This window comes from Musca autumnalis, unplaced genomic scaffold, assembly GCF_047663935.1.
Source record: "Musca autumnalis isolate F117 unplaced genomic scaffold, ASM4766393v1 scaffold_3, whole genome shotgun sequence".
NCBI classification, from domain to species: domain Eukaryota; kingdom Metazoa; phylum Arthropoda; class Insecta; order Diptera; family Muscidae; genus Musca; species Musca autumnalis.
In genome coordinates this window covers 92794750-92810280 of record NW_027411866.1, presented here as the reverse complement: position 1 = coordinate 92810280, position 15531 = coordinate 92794750, and the positions used below count along the sequence as shown (strand labels likewise).

Genomic DNA, 15531 nt, shown 5'->3' with positions numbered 1-15531 from the left:
CCCAATTTTAGCATTAAAATCTCCTAGAACAATGTCATGGCCAGGGCAGTGAACATATCACTATATAAGGTATAGATCAATATGACTTATGGACAACATATTACGATACCCAAAATTTGAACTAACAGGCGGACATGGCTAAATATACTACAAAGTGTCTGAAACGGATTTCGTCCAAACATACTTGGAGTCTAAAACCACTTCGATGTGGCACAATTTTGGTCGTATCAAAGTCTATATGGTAATATTCAAAAAAGTTTTACAATCGGTGAACCCGAGTTTCACCGTTTCAGAATTCGCCAACTGTCTATATAATATGACTGAATTTCTTCAAAATGAATAGTTTTAGAAGGGGTCTTAAAATATGGACCATTACAAATAATCTACGTCGAAGCTGTGTTGGTTTCAATGTAGAAAAATAGGTAAACATGGCTTGAAGCCAAAAAGTCTGGTTTTATGTTCTCCACCGATTTCTGTCTTTAATAGACCTCTGCCCAAAGGAATAATCAAAGAATGTTCCATGAGCAACATGATGATATTTCGCTGTATACACCGCATCTACCTTAAATTAATGCTGATATTTTGAATTTTGAATTTCGGGTTTTTTTATTAAGTTTGTTTTTCCGTTATATAACAAACTTATATAACAAAAGTTGTGGACATAGGTCCACGTTTTGATATAGTTCCAATATAACGGTTCCCCCGATTTACTGTATTTTGACGTTTTTAGCTACATTTTCAGACCGATTTAGTAATAAATTTACATTTAGGGTTCTTAAGTCAATAAACTTATATAACAAAACTGGTGGACATAGGTCCATGTTTTGGAATAGCCCCCATATAACGTTACCGCCCGATTTCAGGTATTTTGACGTTTTAAGTCACATTTCTAGTCCGAATTAGCTATAATTTGATATTTAGGGTTTTTAGTGACCAAACAACTTATATTGGAAAAAATTACCCAGCAAACCAATCGTACCGATATCGTAACGAAATCGGAACAAATTTCGGACGTTACGTCCGATATCTGATCTGAAATCGTAACGATATCTTAACGAAAGTTGTATGGAGTCGGAAATGTCGGAGCGAAATCGGATCGATTTCGGTCAGAATTCGTAACGAAATCGGAAGAAAATCCTTGGGAAATTCGGAATTCGATTTTTTTCCTCCGAATTTTCGTACAGATTTCTGAACGATTTCGGAATAATGTCGTATGAAAATCTGAGGTTCCTTCCGAACTTTCGTAAAGATTTCTGAACGATTTTGGAATAAGTTCGTAGGATTTTCGAACGAAAAAAATTTTTCTCTGATGCCTCTTTTTTATTGATAAATTTTCTTTGTTATGTTTTTTTTTTGGGAGATTATAATTTCAAAGATATCTAATGATTTTCACTGTTGTTATCATTTTGTAGTTATAGTAGAACAATGTAAACTTTGTGTACGAATATGTTGAGTCTATCAGCACTAGCTTGAATCAGTATATGTTGCATTTATATTTAAAATATTGTATATGCGAATTTTATAACCAATCATTTTATTTTTCGACAACAAAGTAAAATGTTGCTTGTTAGATATATACAAAAGGTGGTTGATGTGCGAAGGGAAATTTGTTTCCGACATATCGATCCGAATTCGTAACGAAATCGGAAGAAAAACATTAGCCAATTCGAAGGGAAATTTACTTCAGACATTTTCTCCGAAATCGGAACGAAATCTGAACGAATTCCCTACGAAAAATCGTATAGAAATCGATACGAAATCTGAACGATTTTGCTTCCGAAATTGTTCCGATATGTCGGACATCCGACATTTGGTTTGTTGGGTAGGTACATGTTTTGAGGATTCTAGCTGCAATTTTTAACCGAATTAGGAGTTATTTGACATTAAAGGCTCCCATCAAAAACTGTCAACATATTTCCATGTTTTATTATAACCCCTATATAACGGTACCTCACATTTTCTAGCCCACCAAAAATTGTCAACATACATAGTTAGATATAGACACCATAAAAAGGGCCTCCCAAATGAAGCATTTTATGTACATGACATTTTAACGTACCCACTTACAGTTGGGGACAGGAATGAAAACTAATTATTCCATTTTAGTTCAGAATATTTTATGGTGGAGGGTATGAAAAGTTCGGCCCGGCCGAACTTAACGCTTTTTTACTTGTTATTATTTTTTCATAATCCGGAAGCGCAACTAGATTTTATACAAAAAATCCATCCACTTTGAAAATAAGAAAATCAGCAAAAATATATTTTGATAAATTCGCGTTCTAAGCCGCGATGATTATTTTAATAATTTGTATATAAATGGAATCCTTTATACTCGATTATAATATTCGCGAAAAGGTATCATAAATTACAGAGATACATACGAGAGTTATATGGGTATTTAAAATAGAAATGGAGGCAAATCAGCGGTTCTTGTCGAATCTATTTGAAAAAATATATATTGACGTATTTTTGATGGGTGCTACTGAATCGGCTTACCCACTTTAATGATTTTTGCATTGAAAAAAAAAAATCAGAACAATTTTGAAAAATGAATTAAACGGGTGAATATAAAACATACATTCGAAGGAAATTTTTTGGGATTATAAAGAAAAAAATAAAAATTACCTAACTATTAGATTGATTTAGACTAAGTGATAGGAGAGCATATACACTCCACGTCCGTAGAATAGAACACCTAAATTTTTGTAAAAACGAATGAATCTTCTTATTTATTATTGTCTTTTTAGGACGAAGGCCTAAGGAGTTTTGTATTGAAAAATGAATTCTAGCGAAATACCACACACTCAAGCATTACGCTACGATCGTTTCGCCTGGTGGTTAAAGCCAGGCTCATCAGGCGTATTTGAATGCTAATGGCTAGAAGACAAAGGCTGATTTTGATAACTTCTATTTATACAAACATGTTTACAAATTTGTAATTATGAAGTATTTATTGAAGTCTTTTTCTTTATCAAGTCAATCTTCGTTTTTAGTCTTGTAGGGATTTAAAGTCTATGATGTTCCGAATCAAACACAGAAAAAATATGTTTCTAGCTTTTCGCGAAATGATTTTCTGATCATTTTTCCGATAGTACTATGCAAAATAGGCATTTATTTTTGGTCATCAGGATAGAACGGTCACTTCATTTTCGTGAGTTGTTGTTAGGCATCGGATTTTAGCATGTTTTTTATTTCTTATCCAATTGGACTCAAATTTTGGATCCAGGCGCTTTAAGGGTAAATTTTTCGATATTTGGGGTCATATCAAAACAATATAAAAAATATATGCAAAAAATATGCTTAAAATACAAGTGTTTTTTTTACGAAAATCGTCAATTAAATTTGGAAAATCATCAAAAAGCGTTCTAAATTAGTTTTTTTTGTCGTTTAGCGTCGTTTTTTTTGCAGATTATTATGTTATTGAGAATCTCCAGATACTCCGCCACAGCAATAAATCTGGAGTAATAAGACTTAAATCAGTTTTCACAAGGTGAGATAATGTCAAATAACCCAGCATTCCTATTACAATATAAGTTGCTTTCCTATACAAATGTAGGTAATGGAAAATTTTAAAAATTTCAAAAACTTAATCAGAAATGTCAAAATCAACGTGTCCAAATATGGTGATAGTTTCTACTCAGCCAAAATTGTCTAGCAGAAAAAGAAAGGAGCTAGAGTTAATCATAGCAATTTTTGTTTAAATAAAGGGCACTTTTTTCTAGTTTTTGGAATAATGGTACGTTTTTTAGCACAAAATGGGAAAAAGTACTAGAGTACCATTTACGATTCCAGGTTCTGGAATATAACTATAATTAGAATTATACGTTTTGAATATCCACATATTAGATTTGGATGTATTTTATAATGTTTAGTTCTTTATTCAGTATATACAGACATAAATTGTCAATTTTTGTTTTTTGTGGTCAAAAAGCTTCTTTGGAAAATGATCTAAATGCCGCTTTAATATTGATGACATGGTTTTAGTTAAATGCACTAAAAGTACATAATTTTATAATATCAATCTATTGCTCCGTTCCATAACCTGCAAGAAGCTAGAAGATTATGTTATCGAAAAAATAGTAATAATTAGTAGATTCTTGTAGTACTGGAACATACCGTATATTGTACGCATACAACCACTTATAGCCCGGTACGTCGTTCGTTCTTTATTCGTTGTTCGACCCATAACTACCATGGTAGAACAAATACAAGGTAAAGTTAATACTACAACAAATACAACTCGAACAAAAACCACAAAGGAATTTGTTTTTGTTTGTAACGTTACTGCCAGTTGTATTTGTAAACAAAACAAGGAAATGTCTATAAATTATTGGAATTTAAAAAACTAATAATTTTTCACATTTGGTTGAATATTTTGGAAAACATGAATGAAAATTCGTTACATTTTCAATTTGTATGTTTCCACATCATTCCACTAAATGCATAAATTCTCGCAGAAAGTAGAATTCTTGCAGAAAAGTTTGGGGTCGCTGAAAATTCATAGAAAAAGGAGAAGCTGTTTCAATGTTTTGTTTTTGAAATCAAAGAAGCACATGTTTATTAGGGCTTTATTTTTTTAAATTTTAATAAAACACCTCACATATTAACAAACTTTGTATCGCCTATACAAGCGGGGATTTACTGCGCGGCTTATCGTTCGAATTTGGAGGAGGTTACATATCATTGATATGAAGAAGTCTTTCTGTGAAATGGTTTTTTCCGAATGATATATTTTTTTTTTCTCAAAAAATAAATGTCCCTAATGTACATCGAAATAGAAATAAATCTATAAAATGTCATATGAAATTTGGCACTAACGTTACAACCCAGTTCAGTCAGCTGTGTATTGCTGCTACCTTTTCTTATTCTACCATGCATAACTACGAATAAATTACTTATTTCCCCACACAAAATTCTATGAACGAACGACGATTTTTCTACGTTGTTCGATTAGAAATACTCTCTGAACGACGAATAAGTATGTCCCATCCCTAACAAATTAGAGAATTTATCGAAAAAAAATAATTATGACACGTCTAAATTCAAAATTGAAAAATTTGTTGAAAACACAAAAATTTTTAGAAAAAGGAAAAAGATGAATGAGAATTAATGAACTCAACATTTTATACAGATGCAGAAGACATATGGTTGTGTTTCCTTCTTAACTCCACACACATTTCTTGTCCATTAGTTCAAAATCGCGTAAAAAATCAGAAACAAAAAGGAAACAAATAACTGAAAGTCTGTATACACAAACATTGTTTTGACATGTCTCTCTCTCTTTAATTTTGAAAATAGAAACATATAAAAATATATTGAAAATACAAAATTATTCAGAATTTATGGAAAAAAAGAATGAAATGTGTGTAGATAAATATAGAAGATACATCTGAAGGAAAGTCTATTGCTTATCCTATTAATTTAATGTACATTTTACGTGCTTTCGGTTCAAATTTTCGTGAAAACAAGGAAACAAAAATGAAGGAAATTTTATTTATGTTTCTGTTAATTACGAATGGTGTCGTGGAAACGGGTTAATTCGTGTACGTCGTTCGACAGGCGAACAATGTAATTGAAACACTCGTGTGAACATGACATTAATGCATAATTGGGAAATGTTCATTCCTAGGCAAAAAGTAACGAATTATTAGGTGTGTTCGTTTACTCAACAATTTGTACAAATTTGTACAAGTTCAGTAACTTCTTGTAATCGACTAAGGTCTTTTGCATTGTACTGTAGAGTAAACGAACAACATCCAGTAACAATTTGTACAAATTTTGAGTAAACGAACACACATATAGTTATACCCATCCATGATGAATAATAAGCAAAATGAAATACAATCACCCAATGATTAGTACAAAATGACATCACTTAGAAAAACCACACAATAGCGTGGTAGTGGTAAAATAACTCGAAAACCTTGGAATTGTCTTTAACGTGGCGAAACCACTCAAATATTTCTCCTAGAAAAGCATTTGGAATGCTAACAAATAGAGTTCATTCATTCCCACTACAGTAAAACAAATTTGATAACGCAGTCGAAAAGGGTTATGACTTATCAGCATCCGAAGCACTCGATTGCATCTGTCGTGGTTGTCTGTGTCATATTATATCTTATTCTGAAGAAATATGACATAACTGCGCGACTCCTACGGATATTCTGAAATGTTTCAATTATCCGTCAATTTAAGCACTTTTACGCTGATATTTCGGTGTTCGCGGAAATATTTAGATGTTTTCTGTTGTGAAAAATTATTATAAAGTCCTGCTTTATCATCCGAAAGAAAATTCGGAGTTAATATCACGACAATTCACGAAAATAAAGTGACTGTTCTATCCCGATGACCAAAAATAAATGCCTATTTTTCATCGTACTATCGGAAGAATGACCAGAAAATTATTTTGCGAAAAGCTAGAAACATCATAGACTTTAAATTTATACAAGACTAAAAACGAAGATTCATTCGTTTTGGAATAAATAACCTAAAATTTACAAAAATTTAGGTGTTCTATTCTACTGACGTGGGGTGTATGTATTTGTTTTGGCTCAAACATCCCGGTGAGTGCTAGTTCTATGAAAATTTGAAATGAAAAATATTTCGAACTCCAGGAATAAAAAAGAATGTATATGTTACGCATGGTTTCGTGATTCGTATACGAAATTACATGAGCGAACAACGTAAGCGCTCCTGAAAAAAGCCATTAATTGCAAAAACGCTAAACATAAATTCATATTTTTTTATCTACTTTCTTATGAAAACAAAGAACAGTCGGATAAGTCGTGGGTCTACCTATGTAATTCGAACAATTGAATTGGAAACACTGAACAAATAGAAAAAATAGCACGGGAATAGCTAAAAGAAAATACTGTTCTACACTACGACACAAAGGTTGAACAAAATTGCAGGGACTCTGATGTATAAATTCAGTTTTATTGGAGTCCATGAAAGACGAAAATATATTCGGTATCTTTGGGTCACATCATTTTTAAATATTTTAACGATAAGTGTAGTAAAAAACAATCCATAAATTTTTTTTATTTTTACATAACAAAACCGGTTGGAAAGTAAAATAACGTTTTTGTTTTGTATTAGTATCGTCATAAGAGAAATCCGTTTGAATTTGAAAATCTGAGAAGCCCCGTTTTCACTACATTTACCATTGTAAAATCAAAAAGTGAAGTGACCCGAAGAAACCAAACGTATTTTTTTCTTTCATGGACTCCAACAATACTTGAACAATATCGGAACGAGTCCCTGCATATTTTTTTGTGTAGCATAGAGTTATATTATGCGAGCTGAGATATGCAGGTTTTTGTAATTAGGTTTCTTATCATTAGTTTAAGTTTGTAAAATCAAAAAGTGAAGTTGGTGAAGGACGAGACTTGAAACAAATTTTATTTCAGCGACTCATTAAAAGAATTCTATATTTTTAGCATATTTCCCATCACACGTAATGATGAATCGAAAAACGAAATTTATTTTTGCACATGCACTAAATCCATATATATCTCTAAATTTGTGACATTGGAATCAAAACCTTTAAATTGATATCTAGAAATTATTTTAAGGATCTGACCACTGTCATTTGTTGTGGTCATACTTCCATTTGGGTCATATTTTCATGCGAGTATATTACAATCTGTTAAATTACCTTATTTGCAATGCAATATGCGCTGTCCAACCGTTTGTGTGGCTGTGAAAACAACGTTTATGGTTTCCCAATGGAATGGACATGGGTTCTATGGCAGCCAGTAAACACAAAGTGGCTGGAGATGTGCTTTCTGTTGGTGGCGCGACAAAATGTTGCAGTGGCTCTGTCGTACGGGGATAATAATGCGGCTTACAACATTGTCAGATATTGTAAAACCGACGAGATTTGATTACAAAGGTGGAAGCACAACAAATGGCCCACACGTCATCTACGAGGACATATTCGGATATCAGTTGCATCTGTTTTGTTGGCAGTAAGTACGGTTGGGAATAATCATAACCGGAAATGTAAAATAAAGTTATCTATGAATCATGGCGAACACACACACTAACACTTAATTCCACGCACCGATTTCGAAGTTTTCAATTGTGATGTGTCAATGCCAAAAACGAATACAATTTTTGATAATGAATTACCGGTTGTTTACTACACTCTCACTCTTCTTAATTGCCACGCAGCTAAATTGCTTTGGAAATGTTTTGAAATTAACACACCAGACAATGATCCCGTTGGCAGTGTCTAATTTTTACTGCACTCAAACCAATGTTGTTATTTTTATTGAAATACCGTGGCATTATTTCTGCAAATGCTTCTGAGTATAACGATTGAGTGAATGATGCAGCGAGAACGATTGTGTCGTCTCACAAGTTGCTGCTGCACTTTGCAATTGCTTTTCAAACTTGGACTTTGTGGTGAGCGTCGATTTGTCGGACGGGAAGAAATTACCGATGGATGTGACACTGAGAAGCTATTGTTGAATTTCGAACGTGATTGCATTGCAGGACATATGGTCCTTCCGTATCCGGTACCGGTGTCAACAAGATACAATTCGCTACTAATACGAAATCATTCAAAAGGATTATAAGCTCTAATGGATGAACGACTCTACTGAGTATTGCATTCTTTACTAACCGCACCAACAATCGTTTAATGTCGGCTCGCACACAAGCTTTCCAGTCACTAGCTAATGGTCAAATGAAAACAAAATGATACAACGAACACTTTGTCTGAATGGAAATGTATGAGGCATCGTTTTAACTTCGTAAATTACACGACCAATAACCTGCTTTCAATTCCTTAAAACGGCACAACATTCCAATCACTTAACCCTGCTCTCTCGTTCTCTTTTGTATGTTACTTAAAAGCTCTACAATATATGAGTATTGCCTCTCCCTCTCAGTTTTGTTTCAATTTCATTTCGTTTCATAGTGGTCCATTAGAAAAAAGTTGAGTGTGGGTAAAGTTAATTTTGCCCGCCTTTATTCGACTATAAACAAGCACGTGGCTGATAAATGCAGCGGTAGGAAAAACTGGAACTTGCTTCATTTACGGTTATAAATTTAAATTTGTTTAATTGAATTCATGTTGCATTTAATTGGTTTGTATGTACATTTGTATTTAGATATATATATATAAAGTATATAATTATTTGTATGTATATATATGTACATATATGCGTATATATACATACAAATAATTAATAATACATATACATATGTATATCAATACAGTATATCGCAAAAATAATAACGCTATAACTAAAATGTAGTTATTGAAGAGAGCAAACAAATATTTATCTTTAATAAGTACAACAGCAGTCTTTAGAAGTCAGAAATCAAACATATCAAATTACAAAAGGTACAAAAAGTCACATCAAAAAGTATGCATATTTTTTGAAACCCTGTTGGATTGTGTAAAATTTTTTCAAAATTTAAAATAAATATTTATATTCGTTATTTGGGATCTTTTTAAGTTTAAATAAATTAATGTCACATTCAAAACAGGAAAATTAAAGAAATGTAACACTTTTAACTTAAGCGATTCTGCATACAATTTGTGTATCTCAGTGATTTGAAACGATTTTGAAGGTGCTTGCTTAATAATAGTAAATTTTCCTAAATTAAATCCGACGTTAAGTTACGAATTCATAACCGTCTGAGAAGTATACTCTGAGCCTGCATAACTCATTACAAAGTAATGAGTCACATATGTTCCTTGCCATACACATTTGTAACAAATAATCCAATATATTAAAATTAATGGTAATTCTTAAATTACTTGGTAATGGGTTATTACAGATTCCAGAAATGTCCCGTTAGATTTAAGCGTTACTTCTTATAATTGTACTGCTTATTTCATTTAAATAGAACCCCACTAACGTTTGTATTGTTATACCCTCCATCTTAGCGGTTTATTTTTCCGTTTGTAACGCATTGAAATAATTATATAAAGTATATATATTCTTGATCAGGAGAGTGAATTCCAATACCACTAAAAATCAATAAAATGTGCAAACTTTGTTAATTTTTCCTATATTTTGGCCTATATAGGCTATAGGTTCGAATACATTCGAACATATCAATATTGTTTCTGCCGAATCTTACATTGAAAAATAGCAAAGTTAGAACGTTTTTGTCGGTTTTCCTTCTTTTGCACGTGTATATTCTGGACGGAATTCTTCCGCTTGAGAAAATCTTTAAGCTTTAAAAATATGTGAAAATAAAGGGGCAATACAAATCATAAGGACTACTTGCAATAACAATTATAAGCAATCCATTACCAAGTTTCATACTGGATGTAAGCCAACATTTTAGTATGCTTAGCCTTAAAGGGAGACCCCCAGTTGTAAAGCAACGTTCATACCAAGGCAATATTTTTCCGATCGTATTCTATGCTATTTACACTTTCTACTTTTTCTGAAATTTATAAGTAGGTGATCCCTTAAACTAAAATTCAGCTCTCACATTTTGAAATTTGGTGTGGAGTGGATAATTTTATTGAAATATTTGAGATATATTGTGTACACCCACCCAGCACGTAGGCAGATGGATGTTTTCTGGAACTGAAAATTAGCACACATTTGCACGCACAAGAATGTTGCTAGGAACATTTTTTGTAGTGTCGGTCCACTAGGACAAGAAATCGATATTGTCATGTTTTCGTTGTCCTTTTTCACTTTTACCCGATCTTTTCTCATGAAAACTCTATGATTATGTATTTCATTGAATTTCGTATATGCTATTGATTGTGTAGAAAACTCGGATACACATGAACTATATCGGTTCCTGGCGGACAGATCCGGTTATTTGAATGTCTACATCTAAAGCCATCATTGAGTATATAATGAATTCTGGAAGAAAGATTCGTCGTTTTTCAGACTTCTGAGTTATGGCGGGATGAATCTGTAGTTGACCAACAACGAATTTATGATGCCCTAATTCAGAAGCGTAATTCGAATTTCACATATTTATAGTTAATAGATTATGCGAAATTTACCGAAATACATAAACATACGGGTTTTTTGAGAAAGTAACGGGTAAAACTAATAAAGGACAATGAAAACGTATAAAATTTTCGGTGGAACATTTTTGTAAAAAAATTTCATTTTGTTTTACTTTTTGAGTTCAGGAACAAAAATGACATGGAAGGAACTGAGCTAGAAGGACAGTACATTCGGCAGAAAGGTTTCTCATTCTAATAAACTGGAAACATGTCATCTAAAAATGATGAAACAATATCTCCAAACAGAGATATAAAGCTATTTTCTCAATGATTGATGGGAATCAATCAAAAAATTCATTATGTCATAACTTAGAAATTTCAGCTATGGGATCAATTGGGGTTCTTAGTTGGGGCTTTCATTCCGAAAAGGAATGTTTGACTTCCACTTTGTGTCACAGGGCATTTAGTAAGGTTTCCCATAGAGAAAACAATGTCTTTAACAGAAGACAAGGATGACTTCTCATAAAAAACAAGATGAGAATACCAATATACCTTTGTGAGAAGACTAGTAAGATTCGTCAGAAATCAGAGGTTAAAGGTCCAATCTTAATCGATTGTCATAGAACTTTACTTTTATTTTCAAAAATGTAAAGAATCAATTGGATCAACAAAATAGTGATGAATAGACTACACTCCAGAGGAGAGTAAATATCCTGTGAATTGTCCTTTAACTGCGTATAATATACCGTTTGCATAAATGTTTCATTATACATTTCTTTTCAAATAAATAATGTTTTAAAAAAAATGTTCTTGTTTCAAATTTAATGTCATATTTCTATAACGTGGAAAAAAATTGCCCGGAGTCGGAGTCGAGTTATTTTTTTCGACTCAGACTCCGACTCGTAGAATACGACTCCGAAACCCTGGTATGTCCGTCTGTTGTAATCTCTCTACCGTTCGCAATAATCGAGCTAGAACGCTATAGTTTTGCACCTGTGTGTCTTTTATGCATAGACAGGTCAAGTTCGAAGATTTTAGGGATCAAACTCCGCATGGAATTTATATTCATGTTTGTACTGATAACCATATTTTAATACCCTACGGGCATTATTATACCCTACACCACTATGTGGAAAGGGTTTTATAAGTTTGTTTTAATAAAAATTCATGTAACACCGCGAAATATTCGTCGGAGACCCCCAATGTGGTATACCAATCTCCATATCTCGACGAGATAAAGCGATTTTGAGATGTCCGTCCGTCCGTCCGTCTGTCCATAATAAATTGTAATCAAACTCCAGGCCGCAATTATGGACCGATCGTCACAAAATTTTGCATGGAGGTTGGGTTCAGACCAGAGTAGATCCCTATTTTTGTTGGAGATGATAGTGAAATATTTAGCTAGTGAAATGGACCAAAAACATCGGCACACGTTTTGGTATAGCCCCCATAAAACGGTACTTCCCGATTATCGGTATTTTGAGGATTTTAGCTTCATTTTTGACCGAACTACCTGTAATTTAACATTTGAAGTTTGCAGTGGTCACAAAATATATCAACCAAAAATGTTTAATATAGGTCCATGCTTTGGTATAGCACTCATATAACGATATCTCCCGATTTTCGGTATTCTGAAGAACTATTTGTATTTTGAACGATTGAGGTTCCCAGTGATCACAATGCTACTCCACCAAAAATAGTTCCATGTTTTAGTATAGCCCCCATGTAACGGTACCTCCCGATTATCAGTATTTTAGCAACATTTTTTGACCGAACTACCTGTAATTTAACATGAGGATAACAGTAATGACAAAACATCGACACCAAAAATGTTCAACTAAGGTCCATGTTTTGGTAAAGCCCCCATATAACGGCACCTCTTGATTTTAAATATATGAATTTTAAATATGGTAAGAGTATATGACTAAGAAATAGCTTGCAATTTGAGATGCCGATCAGATAATATTTAGAGGGTTAAATGGACCAGAACTTTTGTGTGAATATTGTGAAAAATTTTAATATACAGCTTATATCTCTGTTCCTGAAAGACACATTCTTCCCTCGTGAGTTATATTTGGAAGACGATCTCTTGACATTTGCACTGATGTGGATTACGTTGATGTACGTGATCAGATAACAGAGCTACAGCCTAATATATCCAGTTTTTTTGTTTGTAGTGTAGTAATTAACACTCTAGAGGTCGCAATTATAGCTCAATAGTCACGACATTTTGCACGAGGTAAGAGTTTAGGCAGAAGAAAATGCCTATAATTTTGCATGATAATCTGATATTATTTAGCGGATGACATAGACCATTACTTTTGTATGAAAAATATACAAATTTTATTTTTGGTCCATATTTAAATTCTTGGAGGCCATATACCCGCAAAGTAACCTACATATGGAATAATAACTACTGACCTTTCCCCTGATGCAAATTGCAATAATGTGTCTGCTAGGTAACGGGCCTACTGCCTAATATATAATGGGTTTTGTGTAGAGAACCACAATTTCCTCCCATGCTACAAATTGTGTCTATCATGACAGAGAAATTTTCAGTTCAGTTGTCAAATTGGATTTTTATACAAATATTGCCGCATGGGATCGCCTCGCCACTTATTTTATACCTCAGGATTTAGGGCAAAGGGGATACAAACAAAATACCACCAAAGATGTGTCTCATCGAAATATTGGTTTTAGACCCCAAGTATGTTTGAACGAAACTCCTATCAGACAATTTGGAGTCTATTTAGCCCTGTCCGTTCATCTGTCTCTCTTAATTTCTAGCTGGCTGGTGCGCACGATAACTCTCGAAGGGATCTACCGATTGGACTATATCGGTCCGTCCTTCGAGTACCCTCAACACAGAATTTGGGAAAAGTGTAGTTTGAGGACCCGTATCGTATCTATTTGATCAAGGCTTTTAATTAAAAAGAGTTGCAAGAAAAAACGTTAGATTTTAAATTTTAACGTTTCAACTACATTTCTTCTTAACAAAGAGTTTTTAGCGGTATGTATTTCTTAGGAGCGTTGTCGTTTTTATACCCTCAGCCTTTAGACTATGAAGGGTATATACACTTTCACACGGGAAAAATGTGCCTCATCGAAATAATGGTTTTAGACCCCAATTTTTGGACGAAATGTGTTTCAGACAATTTGGAGTCGATTGAGCAATGTCCGTCCGTCTGTCTGTCTGTCTGGCTGGAGCGCACGATAACTCTCGAACGGATGAACCGATTCGATTTCGTAATATTTTGTCCAAACTTAGTTTAAGTTCGAAGATGAGCTATATCGGTCCACTCCTTCCGGTACCTCCCCCACAAATGTTCGAAAATGTTCGGAAAATTTGTACGCACGATAACTTTTGAAGGGTGTGACCGATTTGGTCCATACTTTGCCCATCGTGGAGCGTGTACCAGACTTAGATCAGGTTTTAATTTGGACTCAATCGGTCCACTCCGTCGGGTACCTCCCACACAAAATTTTGGAAAAGTTCAGTTTAGGAACATCTCTCGAATCGCTTTGATTTTTGCTTTAGCAACTTGTATTCACTGCCCTCCATACGACGGTATAAGTTTCATCAGGGGCAAGTCCATACTTCCTGAGAAAATAGCCTGAAAGTTGCAAAAAACCCCTATGACACCGTGTGAGGAGGTTGGAGGGCAAAATAACTCTCGAACAGGTCTGCCGATTCGGTCCAAAGTTTGGCCTTAGTAATATTTTGTCCAAACATAGTTTAAGTTCGAAGATAAGCCATATCGGTCCACTCCTTCAGGTACCTCCCCCACAAAAGTTCAAAAATGTTCGGAAAATTGTGCGTACGATAACTCTTGAAGAGAGTGGCCGAATTGGTCCATACTTTACACATCCTAATATATCTACCAGATATAGATCAGGTTCAAATATGGACTATATTGGTCCACTCCATCCGGTACCTCCCACTCAAAATTTCGGATATATGTTCACTTTAAGACCTGCTTTCGAATCACTTTGATTTTTGTTGAAGCAACTTGCATTGCTGCCTCAATTGCGATGGTAAAAGTTGTTTCAGGGGCAAGTTCATACTTCTTGAGCAAATATCCCTGAAGTTGTAAAAAACCCCTATGGTACCATATGTAGTGGTAAAATATTAAAACAACGACTATGGGATTAAGCCTGACTATTTTGAAAAACAAAATAGAATTCGTCATCCCAAACAAAAAAAACTCCAACCCTCCTAATTGTGAGACCGGGCACCGTCAAAATGTTGTTTATTGCTGTAGTATGCAATACCAACAAATTAGTTATGTGTTTTTTCGTCGAGAATCGACGAACGCATAGCAGTGGGAAAGATTTGGTTTTGTTTGCAAGTGAAGTTGCTAGAGTTTAGGTAGTGTCAAAGAAATTTTCGATCAGAGTGTTTCTTTGCGCACGTATCTATTTGAGCTAGCAATTGACACTTGGGTATAAAAAGTTTCTTGTTGAAAAACAAGAAACAAGGGAACTGATGAAGATCTGTGGCGGTATGTATTTCTCTTAATATAATATTTACAATCACTAACACTATGCAACACTGAAAATGCAAACAACTTATAGTATGCATTTTTTGAAAG

The 15531-nt window shown here is 33.8% G+C and overlaps 1 protein-coding gene across 2 annotated transcripts in view; it reads right to left on the bottom strand.

Annotated features, from left to right (window-relative positions):
- The window catches only part of LOC141399675 (uncharacterized), a 126034-nt gene that overhangs the window by 84792 nt on the left and 25711 nt on the right, over positions 1 to 15531 (bottom strand). Inside the window, exon 1 of one of the 2 annotated variants that reach the window (XM_073978841.1) lies at positions 7658 to 8704. The exons of the other annotated variant lie outside the window; for it this stretch is intronic. The gene's annotated coding sequence lies outside the window, so the exon portion shown is untranslated. Of the gene's footprint in view, positions 1 to 7657; positions 8705 to 15531 lie in introns of those variants that run through there. 2 annotated transcript variants of the gene reach the window in all.